This window comes from Castanea sativa, chromosome 11 (genome assembly GCF_040712315.1).
Source record: "Castanea sativa cultivar Marrone di Chiusa Pesio chromosome 11, ASM4071231v1".
Lineage (NCBI taxonomy): Eukaryota > Viridiplantae > Streptophyta > Magnoliopsida > Fagales > Fagaceae > Castanea > Castanea sativa.
The window spans coordinates 61,749,410-61,768,503 of record NC_134023.1 but is presented as its reverse complement, the minus strand read 5'-3'; the positions used below and the strand labels follow the sequence as shown (position 1 = coordinate 61,768,503).

The following is a 19,094-nucleotide window of genomic DNA, read 5'->3' as shown; positions in this document are numbered from 1 at the left end:
TTGCTATGGGCTTGAACCGTGAGCTTTTAATATAAAATTGAATTTCATTGATAAAATGGTTTTGCCATGGACTTAAATCATGAACTTTTGAAATAAATTGTTGCCAAAATGTTAACTTTGGCTTTTGAGCATAATATAATATTATTTGCCAAATAATATTTAGGCTTTTACGGAATAATTATTTGTCAAAAAAGTAGTAGTTTTGGGTGGTTGATAAAATGTTGCCAAAAAAGTATTGGGCTTTTGTAAAATATTGCCAAAATAGTATTTGGGTTTTTTCATAATAGTATTTGGGCTTTTGATAAAATATTGCCAAGGATAGTACTTGGGCTTTTGAGTATTTGTAAAATTTTGCCAAACTAGTATTTAGTCTTTTGATAAAATATTGCCAAGAATAGTACTTGGGCTTTTAATAGTATTTGAGTTTTTGTATAATTTTGCCAAAATATTATTTGGCCTTTTGATAAAATATTGTCAAGGATAGTATTTGGGCTTTTAGTAGTATTTGAGTTTTTTTGTAAATAGTTGCCAAAATAATATTGGGCTTTTTGTAAATAGTTGCTAAAATAATATTGAGCTTTTATAAATAGTTACCAAAACAGTATTTGGGCTTTTGTAAATAGTTGCCAAAATCATATTGGGCTTTTAGAAATAGTTGCCAAAATAATATTGGGCTTTCATAAATTGTTGTCAAAATAATATTGGGCTTTTAGAAATAGTTGTCAAAATTGTATTTGGGCTTTTGTAAAATTTTGCCAAAATATTATTTGGGCTTTTGATAAAATATTGCCAAGAATAGTACTTGGGCTTTTGAGTTTTTATAAAATTTTGCCAAAATAATGTTTGGACTTTTGATAAAATATTGCTAATGATATACTTGGGCTTTTAGTAGTATTTGAGTTTTTTGTAAATGGTTGCAAAATAATATTGGGCTTTAAATAGTTTCCAAAATAATATTGGGCTTTTGTAAATAGTTGCCAAAATAATATTTGAGTTTTTGTAAAAATATAGTTGTGTAGCAACGGACTTAGTAAGAGTACCGTGTAGCAACGGGTTTTGTAAGGGGTGCCGTGTAGCAACGAATTTTAGGGTGCTGTGTAGCAACAGGTTTTGTAAGAGTGACGTGTAGCAACGGGCTTTGTAAAGGGTGTCGTGTAGCAACGGGCTTTGTAAGAGTACCGCGTAGCAATGGGCTTTGTAAGAGTGCTGTGTAGCAACAGACTTTAGGGTGCCATGTAGCAACAAGCATTAGGGTGCTATGCAACAAAGGACTTTAGAGGTGTCGTGTAGTAACAGACTTTAGGGTGCCGTGTAGCAATGGACTTTATAGGTGCTATGTAGCAACGAGCTTTGTAGAAGGTTTTGTTGGGCTTTTTGGGTTTTGACCACAAGGTAAATGAATTTGGGCTTTTTATAGAAATGGTAAAATTTAGTGGCCCAATATGGTAATGGTATGGTAAGTATTTGTGTGGGCCCAAAATAATTTATGGGGCTTGTATAAAGAGTATTTATGGGAGCTCAAGTTGGGTAATAATGTGGATAATATTTAAGTAATATGTGGGAAGTATTTGTGGGGGTTGTTTGAGTGTTTTGTATTTGGTGAGTGAGTAAATAGGGGTTTGAGATGTAATAATTCATCTAGCTGAAGAAGTGTTTTTTTTTTTTTTTTTTTTTGTTGGGGGCTTTCTGATTGAACTGCTGGAGAAAAAAATAGACCATTCAGCAAAATGAGGGTTTTCTGCTAATAAGGCATGTTGCTACGGAAGTGATGGATAACAATGAATGTGTCCAGCAGCGTGAGAGTTTGTTGTTGATCAAACCCTTTGTTGTTGGACTGCTGGATAATAATACATCTGTCCAGCTGTATGAGGGTTTACTGATAAGGCCCTCTGATGTTGAACTGCTGGATAATAATGCAGCCAAAGAAAGGTAATTTGTTGCTAAGTCCCTTTGTTGTTGGAGAGATGAACATGTCCAGCTGTAAAAGGGGTTGCTGTTGATTAGTCCCTTTTTTTTGGAACTGTTGGATAATAATAGACTTGTCCAGTTGCATGAGGGTTTGCTGATAAGGTTCTCTGATGCTGAACTGCTGGATAATGATGAAAAGATGGGTATCTGTTGTTGAGCCCCCTTTGTTGCTGGAGAGATGAGCATGTCTAGCGGTAAAATGAGTTGCTGTTAATTAGACCCTTTCTTTTTGGACTGCTGGATGGTAATAGAACTAAACGGCTGCATGAGTGTTTGCTGTTGATAAGGCCCTTTGATGCTGAATTGCTAGATAATGACGAACAATGCAACCAAAGAAGGGTAATTTATTGCTGAGCGCCTTTGTTGCTGGAGAGATGAGCATGTCCAACGGTAAAAAGGCCCTTTCTTTTTGAATTGCTAGATACACACAATTATAACTGCTTGATGGGGATTATCACCTTCGAGGTATATCCTAAAACTCTCACATCTTCTAGAAACACGCTTGCAACCATTTTTAAAAGCATTTTGATGTTTTTTGCTTTTATATTCTTTGCATATTTTTTTCTTTTTTAGCATATCATGCATAGGCATATAAGAAAGAGAAAAGAAATACCCAATTATGTTAAGTCATAAACATCACAATTTTGCTATGCTGAAACACACAGATGTTATACATAAATGGTGGGCTTTAGTGGTGAAATGGTTATTTATGCATTTCTCTTAGGATTTTTTAGTCCTTCCTGTCAAAAAGAGTGATACGAGTGTTAAGTATAAGAGATTACTTAATCTTATTCATCATAAACACGAGCCACAAAGCGCACTTGCTTGGTTTTGCATTGAGATGCTCATCTAAGTTACAAAAGATACAAAATTTAGAAAACTTTGTTTCAATGGCCATCCAAGGTACACAAGTACCAATGTACACATAACACACACTGTTTTTGTATTTTCTGATTTTCAAATTTTTTTTTATGAAAAGATAAATAAAGCAAAAACTGAAAACAAACAAACAAAAACATGTTAAACAAAGCAAAGCATAAAACTAGATGTAAATGCATGAGGAATGAGGAGAAGGAGAAAAGATCACTCCTTGGAGATCACACCAATGCTTTGTTGTAGGAATTCAAATCGTTTGCTATCAAGAGACTTAGTGAACAAATCAGCCTTTTGATCATCAGTATGAATGAACTCAAGAGTAAGAGTACCATCTTCGACAAGCTCCCGAATGAAGTGGTGTCAAATCTTTATATGTTTTGTTTGAGAATGTTGAACAAGATTCTTATAGATGTTAATGACACTGGTATTGTCACAATAGATGGTAAGATGTTCTTGACGAATACCATAATCAATGAGGAGTTTTTGCATCCACAAAAGTTGGGTGCAACAGCTACCAACAACAATGTATTTAGCCTCAGCAGTGGATAAAGAGATGGGATTCTGCTTTTTGCTCATCTAAGAGATAAGATTATTACCCACATAAAAAACAACCCCCTGAAATACTTTTTCTATCATCAGCATTCCCAGCCTAGTTAGCATTAGAATACCTAGCTAAGACATCATTGGTGTCCCTGCTATACCACACACTGAAATCAGCAGTGGGTTTGACATACTTTATGATTCTTTTCAAAGTAATCATATGAGACTCTTTGGGATTTGCCTGATATCTAGCATACACTCCCATAGTGTAACTAATGTTAGGTCTACTAGCAGTAAGATAAAGAAGATGACCTATCATGCTTCTATAAAGAGAAGAATCAACATTTTTTTCTAACAAATCAACAGTGAGTTTAACATTTGGGCTCATGGGGATTCTAACAGAACTAGCAGATTCCAATCCAAACTTTTTCACAAGATTTTTAGCATATTTAGATTGAGATACGAATATACCTGACTCTTGCTGATGGATCTGCAATCCAAGGAAGTGATTCAACTCTATAATCATGCTCATCTCGAACTCGGCTTGCATGAGTTTGGAAAAATTATGAGCAAGTTCATCCTTTGTAAAGTTTGATCCTAATCACCAAGCAGGTGGAAACCTTATTCTAAATATCTCTAAGGACAGAAACTTGTTCCCGATTCTATTCTATTCACCGAGCAGGTGGAAACCTTACACTAAATTTTCCTAAGGATAGAAACCTGTTCCTGGTTTGATATTATTCACTGAGCAGGTGGAAACCTAACACTAAGTTTTCCTAAGGACAGAAACCTCTCCCTGGTTCGATCCTAATCACCGAGCGGGTGGAAACCTTATATTTAATTTCTCAGAGTCAATGCTTGGTTTAAATCTAAATACCAAGTAAGTGCGAACCTAACGTTTATTACTTCTAAGTGCAGAAACCCATTTTCAGTCCGGGCCCGGCCTTCGAATGGGTAAAGACATATTCTATCCTTTCTAAGGACAAACGAAAGAGTAATCTTTTATTACCGATCTGAGGTAAACTTAGAATTGGCTACCGGATTATTACAAGTGAGAGAGTAACATACAACAAAAACAATATGGCAACAATGCAATGATTATTTGTAAACATGGATAAAATAAATGTCCAGTCACCATCTCAAGGTGATTAATCAAACAAAATCAAATAAGTGCAAATTAAAATTTAACCAGTATTTTGTCACCACATCCCGATGACAATAAGCAAAACCAAATAGAGACAGAAGTGAAAAAGAAAAATAGTAATATGGGAGTATGAAAGGGTAAACAGCTTCTTCAAATTTAGGCGGTAGGGTCAGCGGACCGAGATAGAACGGCGTCTTCGGCAGGTTGTGCTGGTGCATCATCAGTGGGCTCCCAGATTGTAATCCCGCCAGACGCCTGGGTAGGGGTTCTCGAGGGAGCATCACCTGAGACCATAGGTGGTTGTTTGGTGATACGCTGCCTTTTTCGGGTACGACTCGTAGGAGGAGGCAGAGTCTGACCCTTGCCTTGAGGCTGTTGTGGCTGAGCCACGAGGTGGGAGCCGGGCAAAAACCGATCAATGGTCATTGTTCACTTGGTCACCATTTCTTCACCTTGGTTTGCCTCTGCTTCTATGGAATTAACTGACTCAGCGGCTGCTCGCTTGGCTTGTTCAACTTGGACTTGAGCTTGAGGCTCGTCAACGGGTTTGTGTATGGCGCGGTTTCTGGATACGGTCTCTACTGAGGCATCTCTAAGGGGTACCAGTGACTCCGCTTTGACTATACGGGGACCAAAGTCCTGAGCTTCACCTACTGTGAGAGAGGGGGGGAGCAAGTTGCAGTGATGCACGTCGATGTACGATAGCAGGGGTTGTCCACCAATAAAGCTTGGCTGAATGACTGCTAGGTAGAGTACACCAGGTGCAATCGAGTATTAAGTGAGATGCCCAAAGCTGTCCGTCTGAGTGCACAAATATCTCCGACCTAAGAACAAAATTGAGGTCTCTCACGTGCACAACTCTAAGGCCTGGTTTAAATCTTTGCTGTCTGCACCAAAGCAACATGAAAACCGATTAGTATATGTGTAAGTGAAATAAGTACGGGAAAAACATAAGATTTAAAGCAAACAAAAGTGCTCGGTACTGACCAACGTCATGCGGCGAAATTGGCAGGGGAGCTCATCGACAAGCCAATTGCCGCTCACCCGAACGAATTCTCCCGCTAAGTTTCTGTTAGAGTCAGGAAGGCATGATATGAGCTTTACCCGTACATCCCTAGCTTTTAAATAATAATCGGATCTAATGTTACCACATAAACTATACATAAAGTTTATGTCGTGGTGGTTTAGTTGTAGCCCATATATTTGGTTCAATCTACTGACATAACTTACAACTCGGTAAAAATTGGGAGGAAGCTGGTCGAGACACAAGCCATAAAATCTAAGGGTGCCGAGTATGAGAGGGTCTACAGGAAACCGAACCCTACCCTGTAAAATAGCTAGCAAAGGAAAAAATACTAAGTTAGGATTAAAGCGTCTCTGGAGAGCAATATCACCCTCGTGACAGTAGGCAATATCAACATCTCCAGGAACGCCATAGACTACTCTAAAGTTAGCCAAGGACGCTTCAAAAACAAGAAGATGAGAATAATCCATTCCTGAACTCTAGAGTGAAAAGAAAATTGAAAGAAGAGGAAAGAGTAAAGAAAACTTACTGTAGACTTTAGGAAATGATGATCTGGAGTGGAGAATTTATGCACAAGGGAAGTATGCTCGACAGAGAGGAAGTTGAAGGAGAAAGGATGTAAAGAGTAGTATGAAAAATCAGAAGAAACTATTTATATGGCCAGAGCATTTAATGAAAAGGAAGGTGGGAAAATCTTTCTGACTTCTTTTTGTAACCCCCCACACGCATGGGCTTGGTTCACGAATTGTCAGGTTATGGATGCGGTTAGATATGACAGCCTGGCATAGCGCTTCTTTTGAGAAAGCATTGATGGTCGTCTTGTTTGTTTAATAACCGACAGTTGGGATCCCCGAGGAATTACAAGCGCCATCCAGATTGTCCTTGGTTTGCTCTTGCTAGCCGGGCACGAACCAAGGGGGCTATTGTACGAGGTATGAGCCTGGGCCCATTGAACTTTGGGCCCTGGTCTTGTGGCATAGTACACAATCCTATGCTCATTGGACCTTTGGTCTTAGTATGAACACACTTCTAGGCCCAATCTGGGCCTGAATACCGAAATAGGTCCATCTTTTCCTGAACATATTAGAAATAAGCCCATGTCGATCAGTTTTACCTTGATCGGGAATGCGCGTGCCGAGAACATCCTATGTTCTTGACTTCCTGGCATTGCCTTGGGGAGCATCACTACCGAGCAGTCTTTTGAAGGCTGGAACTAGTTCCAATGCCATTACCACAATTCCCAACAGAGCATCTTCTTATTAGAAATGATGAGATTGGACCCCATCCACATGAGTGAGGCCAGGAAGCAATCATAACCTCTCCACCCATCTCAGGCTATAAATAGGAGAATAGAATGAGAGGTGGGGTTGGCAATTCTGGAAAGGAAACAAAGAAAGTGATAGTATCAGTATCATTAAGGAGGAAAACACTTTGGAGAGAAAAAGGAGAGGAGTTCATGAAAACCAGAGAGTGCTATTGGGTTGCCTGGTAAGGGACTACCCATAGTAGGAAACGCAAAACCCACTACACAAATAAGTTGTGAGCCCAAATATAGGCCCAATTCATTATCCCTATTTTGAGTACACAAATGTATCTTTGCCTCAACTGGACCATTATTCTGGCCCTCCGGACCATTGCAAGAAGACGGAAATCAATTCCCAAAAGGCTTCCTCTAGGACCAAAACCTTTTCCATTCATTGGAAACCTCTTGGAACTCGATGACAAACCTCACAAGTCTCTATCCAAGCCTGCCATGACAAATGGGCCCTTAGTGAGCCTAAAACTAGGAGATATATTCACAGTAGTCATTTCCTCAGCTAGCACGGCCAATGAACTCACTCTTGTCAATTCCTTCACAGATTCACTATTTTCTTGGCTATCGATTTCATTTGTGATAAGATGTACATAAGACAATTGTTACCACGAAACTGATGATTAGCTTCACCACATATATTGCAGGATAAACCCTTTTTCTTTTCATTTTTTTAATATTCTTTTTATACATTTTATAAACAATAGCAGGTCATATATGATTGTAGACTTTATCACAACACTAGTAAATCACATCATGGAGTAATAATTCCATGGGTACATAACATTTTTAAAAAAAAAATAAAAAAAAAAACTCTTTTCATTTTAGTATGAGACGTGTGTCACTAAAATAAATGCGGTTTCATTTATATTAAAAGATAATGCATCTCATGTATTGAATATATGCATCTTTTCTCTCATAACATATGAATTTCATATGTTTGTGAGATCCATGCACTATGAAGCAGCAATCACATATAATTATTGGAACCAGTAATCACACTTGACAAGCAAACTGGGATATAGGAGCCTTTCTGATCAAGAATCACTTAGCACCAAGTCAATTGGTTAAAAATGTTTCTCTCGGCATGTTAAAAATAAAGAAGCTAATTATTTGACGACGACAAACGTGTTGATGTTGAACAAAAGAGGATAACACGTGGTAGAAAACAAAATTTTATTTCAAAATATTGACAAGTTGACAGTACAACTTGACCTTCTACCCTTCTCCACCAATTCACACTTTGCTTAGACACACACGGCACTTTATTTTGCCTTTACCCTAGACGTTTTAAGACACACATCAACTCATATAAATATACCTGTACACGTACCCACACTAGCTCTTGACTTTCCTTTCTTCACTTCACACACTCACTTCACTTCACCTTACACCACTATACACTTCACGACATGGGCACCATCACTTCTATTTATACTTGATTTTGTTGGTTAACGAACCGACTTTAAAATCTCTAGACCATTCTTTTTACTACCAGCGAGTATTTTCCTACCAAGCTTCTTGACTCTTCTTCCTTTTATCTCTATAGTTTTGGTTCTACAATCTTCTAAGTTCTTCCTTATTTTATTTCTTGTCCAAAACAGTTTCTAGAACAATGGTCAAATTGTGGCTCTACAAAGTACAAAGTGTTGCCAAAAAATTTCTAGAGAAAGAGAGAGAGAGAGAGGCGGTGCTTGATGTTTAACAGTTGAGAGGCGTTATATGCAGCTTGGAAGCAAGGCTTCAGGGAGGCCATTCTTCTTGTAGAAACGAAACAGGGGACAGAGGTTCTCCAAACATGCAATCCCCATATGGCAGCTAATGAATGAATATTCAAAACACACATACTTTAAAATTGCTCCTAAAACCGGTGCTCACAGAAGTACACAAAGGCTGGAGAAGGAGGCGACCCATAACTATATTAATTATTAAGCTAGTATGGAGCCGACATATATTTTTTAGTTGTACCCAAAAAAAAAAAAAAACATGATTGTGAACTTTGTTAAATCATTAGTAAGTCCCTTTTTCTTAAAAAAAAATTTATTAGTAAACCACCTTACATTGAGTATTAATTCCGTGGGTGTTAAAACCCTATCCCTTCTCCTCTCTTTGGTGTAAATTCCATGCATACCTAATTTTTTTAAAGGAAAATTATTAGTTTATATGAATAGTACCATTTAAAGTATATATTGTAAGCTAAAATGGTCAAATACCACTATTTATTAAAATATATAGTGTTTTATTACTATTTAAAAAATATTTAATAATTTATCACTTTTTTAAAAAACGAGCGTAAAAGATTGAGTTTCACATAAGTTCTTTAAAAATTTGACACAAACGTTTTTATAGGAAAATACAACATGCTCCCATAAATATGTTTTGTCTCTTACTATGCTTTTAACTATTGTCTCCGACTAAAACACGTGAACAAAGACACTTTTATTGACAAAAAATTAATTCACCAAAGGGACACCACTTTTGCTAATGGAAATCTAAGTGCTCCTACACCGAGACAAGTAGGTAGACTTTTACACTTACAGGCAAAGTTAAGACCTTCACACTCCCCTACAGCACTAGGTCCTCACATTTTCCTATGCTTGATATTCAGGCTTTGTTGACATTAAAGCTTGGTTCAATTTTTCCGAAGGACTCGAGTTTGAAGAGCTGGAGATTTGTTTACAAGGAACTTATTTTTATGGCAAACTCAATTTTTCCAGACTCAAGTTTTAAAAGAGTGATAAATTGTTAAATATTTTTCAAACAGTAGTAAAACATTACATATTTTAACAGAAAGTGGTATTTGGCCATACATTGTAGGCAAATATGTAGTTAATATTTGTCTCGACATGAATCACTAAAATAAATACTATTGCATGTTTATGAGAGAAAATGGTCATACAAAGTCATAAAACATGTGCCTCACATTTTACTCTTAACTCTTAACACATATAAGCTAGACGTAAAAATGATTTTTAATTTTTCATATTTTGAAAAGGGGAAATAATAGTTGCAGGGATAACAACACAGTTCGTATACCATTCAAATTGTGGAGGTCAATTTAATTCCGTAACGTTTGCTCATGAACAATGGTGACCACTTGTTGAGGATTGGTAATAATTAAGAAAAAAAAAAGTTACTTTATCGCAGGTACAAGAAAGCTTCTTGCCCGGAGGCCGTAAGGAGGGAGATACATTCCAGTTCCCTTTTTGGTTCTCTCTGAAACACACACAGAGATGGAAGTTTTAAGCTGTATACTCTATCTTTGCCTCAGCTTGACCATTATTCAAGCCCTCCATACCATTGCAAAAAGAAGCAAATCTATTCCCAAAAAGCTTCCTCCAGGACCAAAACCTTTTCCAATCATTGGAAACCTCTTGGAACTTGGTAACAAACCTCAAAAGTCTCTGGCCAAGCTTGCCATGACAAATGGACCCTTGATGAGCCTAAAATTAGGCCATATAACCACAGTAGTCATTTCTTCAGCTACCATGGCCAAAGAAGTCCTCCAAACACATGACCAACTCTTTTCCAACCGGTCCATTCCAGATGCAATCCGAGCCCACAAACAGCATGAGTTAGGATTGCCTTGGATACCTGTTTCCTCACGTTGGAGAAACATTAGAAAAATATGTGACTCCCAATTATTCGCCCATAAGATAGTCGATGCCAACCAAAACCTCCGGCGCAAGAAAGTACAAGAGCTGCTGGCTGACGTCCATAAAAGCTGCCTAACCAATGATGCAGTCGATATTGGTAGAGCAGCTTTCAAAACTACGCTTAATTTATTGTCCAACACTATTTGCACTGTGGATTTGGCAAACTCGAATTCTGATATGGCTAGAGAGTTCAAGGAACTTGTATGGAATATCATGGAAGAGGTTGGAAAACCAAACTTGGCAGACTATTTTCCGGTGCTTAGGAAGGTTGATCCCCAAGGCATACGTCGCCAGATGACAATTTACTACTTTCGGAATATGATAGAACTCTTTTGACAACTTGATCAACAAATGGTTGCTGACAAGAAAAGTACCCGATTCAATTAGAAACATTGATATGTTAAATACCCTTCTTGACATTAGTGAAGAAAGCACAGGGGAGTTTGACAAAACTCAAATCGAACGTTTGTTCCTGGTGACAATTTTCTCTATATTCTTCTTCAATAATTTATATATTTATTCATTTAAGTACTTATTCTTTTGAATGAATTATTCATCTATGTACTTTTTATGAATCTGGTTTATGGTCTAATATGTTGTCTCACTTTGGTTAAATTTTTGTGGAATAGGACCTGTTTATTGCAGGTAATGATACAACGTCCGCTACATTAGAATGGACAATGGCAGAGCTGATTCACAACCCAGAGGTTCTATCAAAAGCCAAAGAAGAGCTCAATCGAATCATTGGCAAGGGAAACCCAGTAGAGGAATCTGATATTGCTCGTTTACCATACTTGCAAGCAATAGTCAAAGAAACCTTCCGGTTACACCCTCTAGTTCCACTGTTACTTCCCCGTAAAGCGGAGGCAGATGTAGAAATTCAGGGCTTTACAGTCCCAAAGGGTGCACAAGTGCTTGTAAATGCATGGCTATAGGCAGGGACTCTAGCATATGGGAAAACCCAAACTCATTTAAGCCAGAAAGGTTCATGGGGTCAGAAATTGATGTCAAGGGACGGAATTTTGAGCTTATTCTGTTTGGTGCTGGGAAGAGAATATGTCCTGGATTGCCTTTGGCGATACGAATGTTACACTTGATGTTGGGTTCGCTTATTCATACCTTTGATTAGAAACTAGAAGATGGCTTTAAGCCTGAGGATATGTCCATGGATGATAAGTTTGGTTTAACCTTACAGATGGCTCAACCCCTGCGAGCTATTCCTATCATGGTTTAACAAATAAACCTAGTTTGTTATGTTTGTATATTTTAATAAAATATATAATTATTGTGTTCATCAGGTTGTTGTTACAAAATTTATTGGCTTATGAAATATTAAAAGTTTTGTAAATTAATGACATTATTTGATCTCCTTTTATGAGAAGAATTATGATTTGAATATCTGCTCCCCCATTTGTGACAATTATCAAACTAAAAAGGTTTTTTTTTTTTTTTGAGAATTAGTTTTTGGTATAGGCGGGAATTAAACTCTAAATATCTTATTCAACCATCATATACTTTACCAGTTGAGTTAACTGAAACCCACAACTAAAAAGGGTTAATTGTACTACTTTATCCACTTGTCGTTTGGATCAATTTAATGTTGACTATATGTGGTTTGCGTAAAATATTAATTTGATTTCTAAACTTTACTAAAAATTTAATTTTTCTCCCTAAACTTTAAAAAATAAAAAATTACCCTTAAATTTTGTAAAGAGTTTTTATAAAAAATATTTTATAGACAAAAGTCGGGACTAAAAAGAGCGTTTTTCAATAGTTTAGAGACGAAAAAAAAAATTTTAGTAAAATTTAAGGACGAAAGAAACATTTTCAATAGTTTAAGGAAGAAAAACAAAATTTTCACTAATTTTAGGACGAAAAAATAAAATTTTAAAGTTTAGGGACAAAAAACAAACTTTTGAAAAACTTTAAGGACCAAAATAATATTTTACCCAAAAAAAATTACAATAACAAATAAAAAGACATAAAAGACAATGAATCTACAAATCCTAAAGTACACAATTAATCTACTTGATCAAATTTAAACATGGCATAATGGGCAAGTCCGGTTAGGTTTGGGTCAAGTTTAATAAATTAATGTTTGAATTTTATTTATTTATTTATTTTTGTTATTAGTGGCACATCAACTTGTAAAAATTATGCATAGTATCCTAACCTTATTTCTGAAGACACCATTCCAGACTGGTCAATCAACACCTATATTAGCAATATCCGTAGTCTTTCTTTTAGTTTTATCTTCGTTAAGTTCAGTTGGGTTAGAGGATTAGGCAACGCAGCAGCACATGAAGCTGCCAAATTTGCTCTAACTTCCTATCAATCCTTTTTCAATAATGGTAATCTCCCTACTGTTTTAGAGTTTGTTTGTAGGGTGGATTACTTTTTTTAGTAGTTCTCCTTGTTTGGTTTGATATTATTGCAAATTATCCCCCCCCCCCCCAAAAAAAACCTTATTTCTGAAGTAATCCACACTATATATCTAGCAACAAGATGGTTCTTAGGAGTTTAATAAATTAATGTTTGATTATATTTTTTTTTTGTTATTAGTGACACATCAGCTTGTAAAAATTATGCATAGTATCCTAACCTTATTTCTGATGACATCATTCCAGACTGGCCAATCCACACCTATATTAGCAATATCTGTAGTCTTTCTTTTAGTTTTATCTCCGTTAATTTTAGTTGGGTTAGAAGATTAGGCAACGCAGTAGCACATGAAACTGCCAAATTTTCTCTAACTTCCTATCAGTCCTTTTTCAATAATGGTAATCTCCCTACTCTTTAAGAGTTTGTTTGTAGGGAAGATTACCTTTCTAGTTCTCCTTGTTTGGTTTAATATTATTGCAGATTATAAAAAAAAAAAAAAAAAACTTATTTCTGAAGTAATCCACGCTATATATCAACAAGATGGTTCTTAGGAGTTGCTTTCACTCAGGCAAAAAGAGCTAGAGAGATGGATTATTTCTTGAGCTTTATACTATGTCTTTGCCTCACCTGGACCATAATTCAAGTTTTTATTCAATTGCAAGAAGTAAAGTGACTTCCACAAAGCTTCCACCGGGACCTAAACCTTTTCCAATCATCGGAAACCTTTTAGAACTTGTTGGTCACAAACCCCAAAAGTCCATGGCTAAACTTGCCAATACACATGGCCCCTTAATGACTCTAAAGCTAGGCCAGAAAACCACAATAGTCATTTCTTCTGTAGACTTGGCGAAAGAAGTTCTCCAACAACATGACCAATTCTTCTGCAACCGTACCATTCCAGAGTCAGTCGTAGCTGGCAATCAGCACGAGTTCAGCTTGCCTTGGCTACCGGTTTTAGCCCAATGGAGAAACCTTCGAAGGATTTGCAAGTCCCATTTATTTGCTAATCAAATACTTGATGCAAACCAAAACCTCCGGCGAAAGAAAGTGCAAGAGCTCCTTGCCGATATCCATAATAGCAGTCTAAATGGAGATGCAGTTGATATTGTCAAAGTAGCTTTTAGAACCTCCCTTAATTTGTTATCTAATACCATCTTCTCAGTAGACTTGGTTGACCCCAATTCTGCCACAGGAAGAGAGTTAAGCAAGCTCGTCCATAGTATCCTAGAAGTGGGTTCACGTCCAAACTTGGCAGACTATTTTCCTGTGCTTAAGAAGGTTGATTTTCAAGGCATATGGCGCCAGATGACAATTTACTTTGGGAAGATGATAGACCTCTTTAGCAGCATTATTAGCCAACGGTTGCTTCAAAGTAAAACGTTTGGTTCTATCAGAAACAATGACATGTTAGATACCCTTTTCCATATCAGTGAAGAAAGTGTTAGGATTAGTGCCCTTAAATCCTATTGTATGATGTTATGTAAGATATTATGTATGACATGATGTATGACTTAATATTGTGATTGATAAAGTTATTTTATTATTATCTAAAATAATGGTAACATGAATATAAGACATTATCATATAGTCTATGAGATGCATTGTATGTGATTTATGTGAAAAGTTACAGAAGATGTAAATCACAAGTTCTTTGTAAACTCAGAATTTATAGTTCGTAGTCGGTGATGAAATTGGGCATTTCATCTGCGAAGACTATAACGTATCAACTAAGATGATTTGTCTTGATCATGGAAGTGGAGACTTCTAGTTGATATGTTGATATGTTTTAAGAGTTAAGACATATTGAACAGGACCGCTGTGAGATTTATTATTCTCCTAACGACTGTAAAATGAATAATAAATCTCACAACTTCAATTTGCATGAACTCTTAATCCTGAGAGAATAATGAACCTGATCATGAGGTGTGGGTTGCTTTGATATATCAGGGGTGAGATCTAAAGTGACGGTCAAAATCTCAGTATGTTGGGCAGACACATTTAGTGTTGATGGAACATATATTCTCAAGATGGAATTCATAGTCTCTTGATGGAGATATAAAATATTCCCTTGAGATAAGTTTAATGGGTTCAGTTATTCAAAGAGTTAGGCCTAACCACTTTAGTAAGAAATTACTAAAGTATATATTTATGAAATTGGATTTCATAAATATATAATGAATAACTTTAAAGAATTAAACCGGTTACTCAAGGATAAGATGTAGTAATTTACAAAGTGGCATTCTACATTTATGACTTTGTGTTACTACGAATATTTTATGAAGGAGTTGCATGTATAATAAAGTCTTGGGATATAATTTATTAATAAGGCCTAGAGTGCAATTATATTTATATAGTGGTATTAAATATAATTAATGGTAACTTTGGACTTGTCAAGAGTTGACGGAAAAGCCCAAGGCCCATTGGAGCTAGTGTCTTATTGGTCCCTTTTGGTCCCACTCCAAGCCACACACTAAAGCCCAATTAGAAAGGCCCAATAGGCCAGCCCAATTAGATAATCCGTTAGCTATAAAGGGAGAAACATATAGAATTTTTATTAGTGAGAAAGAAAAGAAATAAGAAACGGTGTGTGAGAGAGTGTGAGACACACTTTCATTCTCCCTTTGAAAAACTGATTGAGAGACTACACATCTTGGGCGTAAAGTGGAATTGGAGTGAAGATTAAAAGTGTTCCCAAGTGCTTCTAATCTTTGTTTTGAATTTCCCCACACCAAGGTACGCCATCTTGTTCTTAATTTCTGAAATTTACAAAGTGCACGTTATCAATCATGAATGAAATAGATCCTTGTTTGTTGCTTCCGCTATATGTTTTGTATGAGATACAAAACCAGAATTTTTCCTTCAGAAAGCACAGGGGAGATTGACAAAACTCAAATCGAACGTTTGTTTGTGGTAACAATTTCTTTACATTCTTCTTCAATAACTACGAATTTATTCATTTATGCACTTTGTTTTTGGGTAATTATCCATTTTATGTACATTTTATTATTGTGGCTTGTGGTCTCGTGAATGGATCTGATGATCTATAATCGCTTACTTTTTATGGATTGAATAGGACCTGTTTCTTGCAGGCAATGATCCAACTTCAGCTACATTGGAATGGGCAATGGCGGAGCTACTCTACAATCCTGAGGTTTTGACAAAAGCAAAAGCAGAGCTCAAGCAAATCATTGGCAAAGGAAATGCAGTAGTGGAATCTGACATTGATTGTTCACTATACTTACAAGCAATAGTTAAAGAAACCTTTCGGTTACACCCTCCGGTTCCACTGTTGCTTCCCCGTAAAGCTGGAGCAGATATAGAAATTTAGGGCTTCATAGTGCCAAAGGGTGCACAAGTGCTTGTAAATATATGGGCTATAGGCAGGGACGCCAGTATATGGGAAAACCCAAACTCATTTAAGCCAGAGAGGTTCATGGGATCAGAAATTGATGTCAAGGGAAGGAATTTTGAGCTTATTCCGTTTGGTGCAGGAAGGAGAATGTGTCCTGGATTACCATTGGTATTAAGAATGTTACACTTGATGTTGGGTTCGCTTATACACACCTTTGATTGGAAAGTTGAAGGTGGTTTTAAGCCCAAGGATATCTACTTTGAAGAGAAGTTTGGTTTAACCTTACAAAAGGCTGAACCCCTACGAGCTATTCCTATCATGGTGTAAGGATTTTATGCACTCTCCCACCCCTTCTTCCATTTTAAACCAGCCTCCTCTAATTAGTAACTATTATTATCTGTCCTTCTAATGGCTTAAAATTCAACTTTATTGTCGTATAAGAAAACAATATCTATTCAATAAAAGTATAATAATGATCACACCTAACTTCTTGCACATCTTTAGTACATATTAACCTTTTCATGTTTTCGGTGTAAAATAAATATCACATTTTCATATTTTAAAACTTTTGCATAAATGCACACAATTTTAAAGATTGTTGGTACAAATGTGAAAAATAAAAATTTATTAGATAGTTTGAGTGTATTCTCCGACCCTTACGAGCTATTCCTATCATGGTGTAAGAATTTTATGCACTCTCCCTCCCCTTATTCCTTCCATCCAAACCAACCTCCTCTAATTAGTAACTATTATTGCCCATCCTTCTAAGGGCTTAAAATTCAACGTTATTGTCATATAAGAAAGCAATATTTATTCCATATATGTATAATAATTATCACACCTAATTTCTTGCACATCTTTTGTACATATTAACCTTTTCATGTTTTCGGTGTAAAATAAATATCATATTTTCAGATTTTAAAACATTTGCATAAACGCACACAATTCTAAAGATTGTTGGTACATGAAGAGGATGAAAAACATGAGACGGATCTTTCCTCTGTCCTAGGAGGACGGAGTGGAAGTAGACGGATTAATACCGTGGGAATGCATATAGGACGGTGCCGATCATTGAGTACCCGTCCGATAATTGATTGATTATAAATCCTTAGTTGTTTGCCACACGATGTGTTTGACTTGGCTTTGCTTTATCTCCACGCAAGCGTGTACACCTGGAGTTCTTGCGTTACACGTTTGACCATAATAAGAAGACTCCTATATGGAAAAGAGCTCAAGAAGGAAGTAGAATCCTAAAAGGAAAGGAAATTCTATGCCAATATAAGTACCCCAGAAACCCTAGCATCAAGGTACGCATAATTATCTCGACTCTAGCACTCTAGGGTTGTAAAAAAAGAAGACTAACTTGACCTTCAGAGGGTTTTTGGCCGGCACCACACCGGTGCTCTCTTTTAGGTCCTCTATTTTCTTTTTGCAGGCGTTGCTTTGGTTTGAGGAGTGCTTGCAGCTTACTGGTGATTTATTCGGCATCATCAGTACAAATGTGAAAAATAAAAATTTATTAGATAGTTCAGGAGTATACTCCAATCCCATATAAGAGAGAGAAAGTATACTCTGGGAGTACTCAATAATAATCCATGAAAAATGATTCTCAAACAATATATAGTTATTTACTGTTCAATAAAAAAGGATTTGATTGTTTTAGAATCTTCTATGCAGTAACCCACCAATCAAAGTTCAAAACAGACAAATGTCTATTTTCCTTTATGGATGAAGAAAATTCAACAAACCAAGCAAGAGCAAGATACAACTTTCATTTGCAAGAGCCTACTTGATATCAAATGGCAAAAGCTCGGCCTCGTCCAAATCAGATCGCAATGACACTACAATAATGCAAATAAGGCACAAATTGACTGCTGGCATAGATACGACATGCACCATTGTTGCCTTCTTCAATTATTATGCTTTTTTCTTCCCGTTTCTATTATTTGTTGTTCATAAAAAAAAATTAAAATTTTTAACTGTAATAATCCTTCTATATTTAGATATTTCATGCTTTTTTAAATCCCTGGTTCCCGATTCATTTTTTTTTCTTCACTTCAATTTTCTCCTCCTCAACTTAGATCACTTCCCCCTTTTTGCCGTTTTGATTTTGTTCATACATCTTCGGTCAAAACCTCAAAAACTATAAAGATATGTTTAATCAGGAGAACAATAATCTTTACCAATTGATATGTTAAAGAAGGAGTAATTATTCATTGTGTCAAGAGCACAATATATAAATGCATGCTTTCCTCTAACTTGTCAATGGATCACACTATTTACATTCATGATAGGACTTATTATTCATGTGAGATTCGGCATGCATTTATTAAGCTCTTAAAGCACTTAATAATTACAGTCTTAGGTGCCCTTGGAGTATGATGATATGGTGATCATTAGTTGCACATTTATGATACAACCATCATAACTTTAAATCATCAAATCAGTTATTGTGAAAATGATGTATCACTAGCATATTTCATCCAACTTTCTCTTCAATGCAAAAGCTGTCAACTGTAAGTGTCCCTTATTCACTCTCTCTCGGATTCACCCCTTCCTCAAAACACCCCTGCCTTCCTAGCTTGCACCTTCATCCCTTTGCTAGTGGGACAAACACTAGCATGCCTCTATTAAGACCTTCTCCCCTCTCTCTGTGTGAGTGTGTTAAAAATACTTAGTATTTTCAAAAGAAAAAACAATAGGATAATCCCACATTAGAAAATGAGTGTGAGTAAAAGAGGTTTAAAGTTTGTGCTATGTATCTAAGAGTTAGGCCCTTTTGGATATACATCACTGTCAGTTTCTTTAAGACATTTTCTCCTCTTCTTATGTGTGTATTA

The 19,094-nt window shown here is 36.3% G+C and overlaps 2 pseudogenes; both read left to right on the top strand.

Annotated features, from left to right (window-relative positions):
* The first annotated feature begins 10,061 nt into the window (after positions 1-10,061).
* Positions 10,062-11,834, top strand: LOC142617928 (geraniol 8-hydroxylase-like; annotated as a pseudogene).
* A 1,654-nt stretch (positions 11,835-13,488) lies between these two features.
* On the top strand, positions 13,489-16,581 carry LOC142614610 (geraniol 8-hydroxylase-like; annotated as a pseudogene).
* The last annotated feature ends 2,513 nt before the right edge of the window (positions 16,582-19,094 follow it).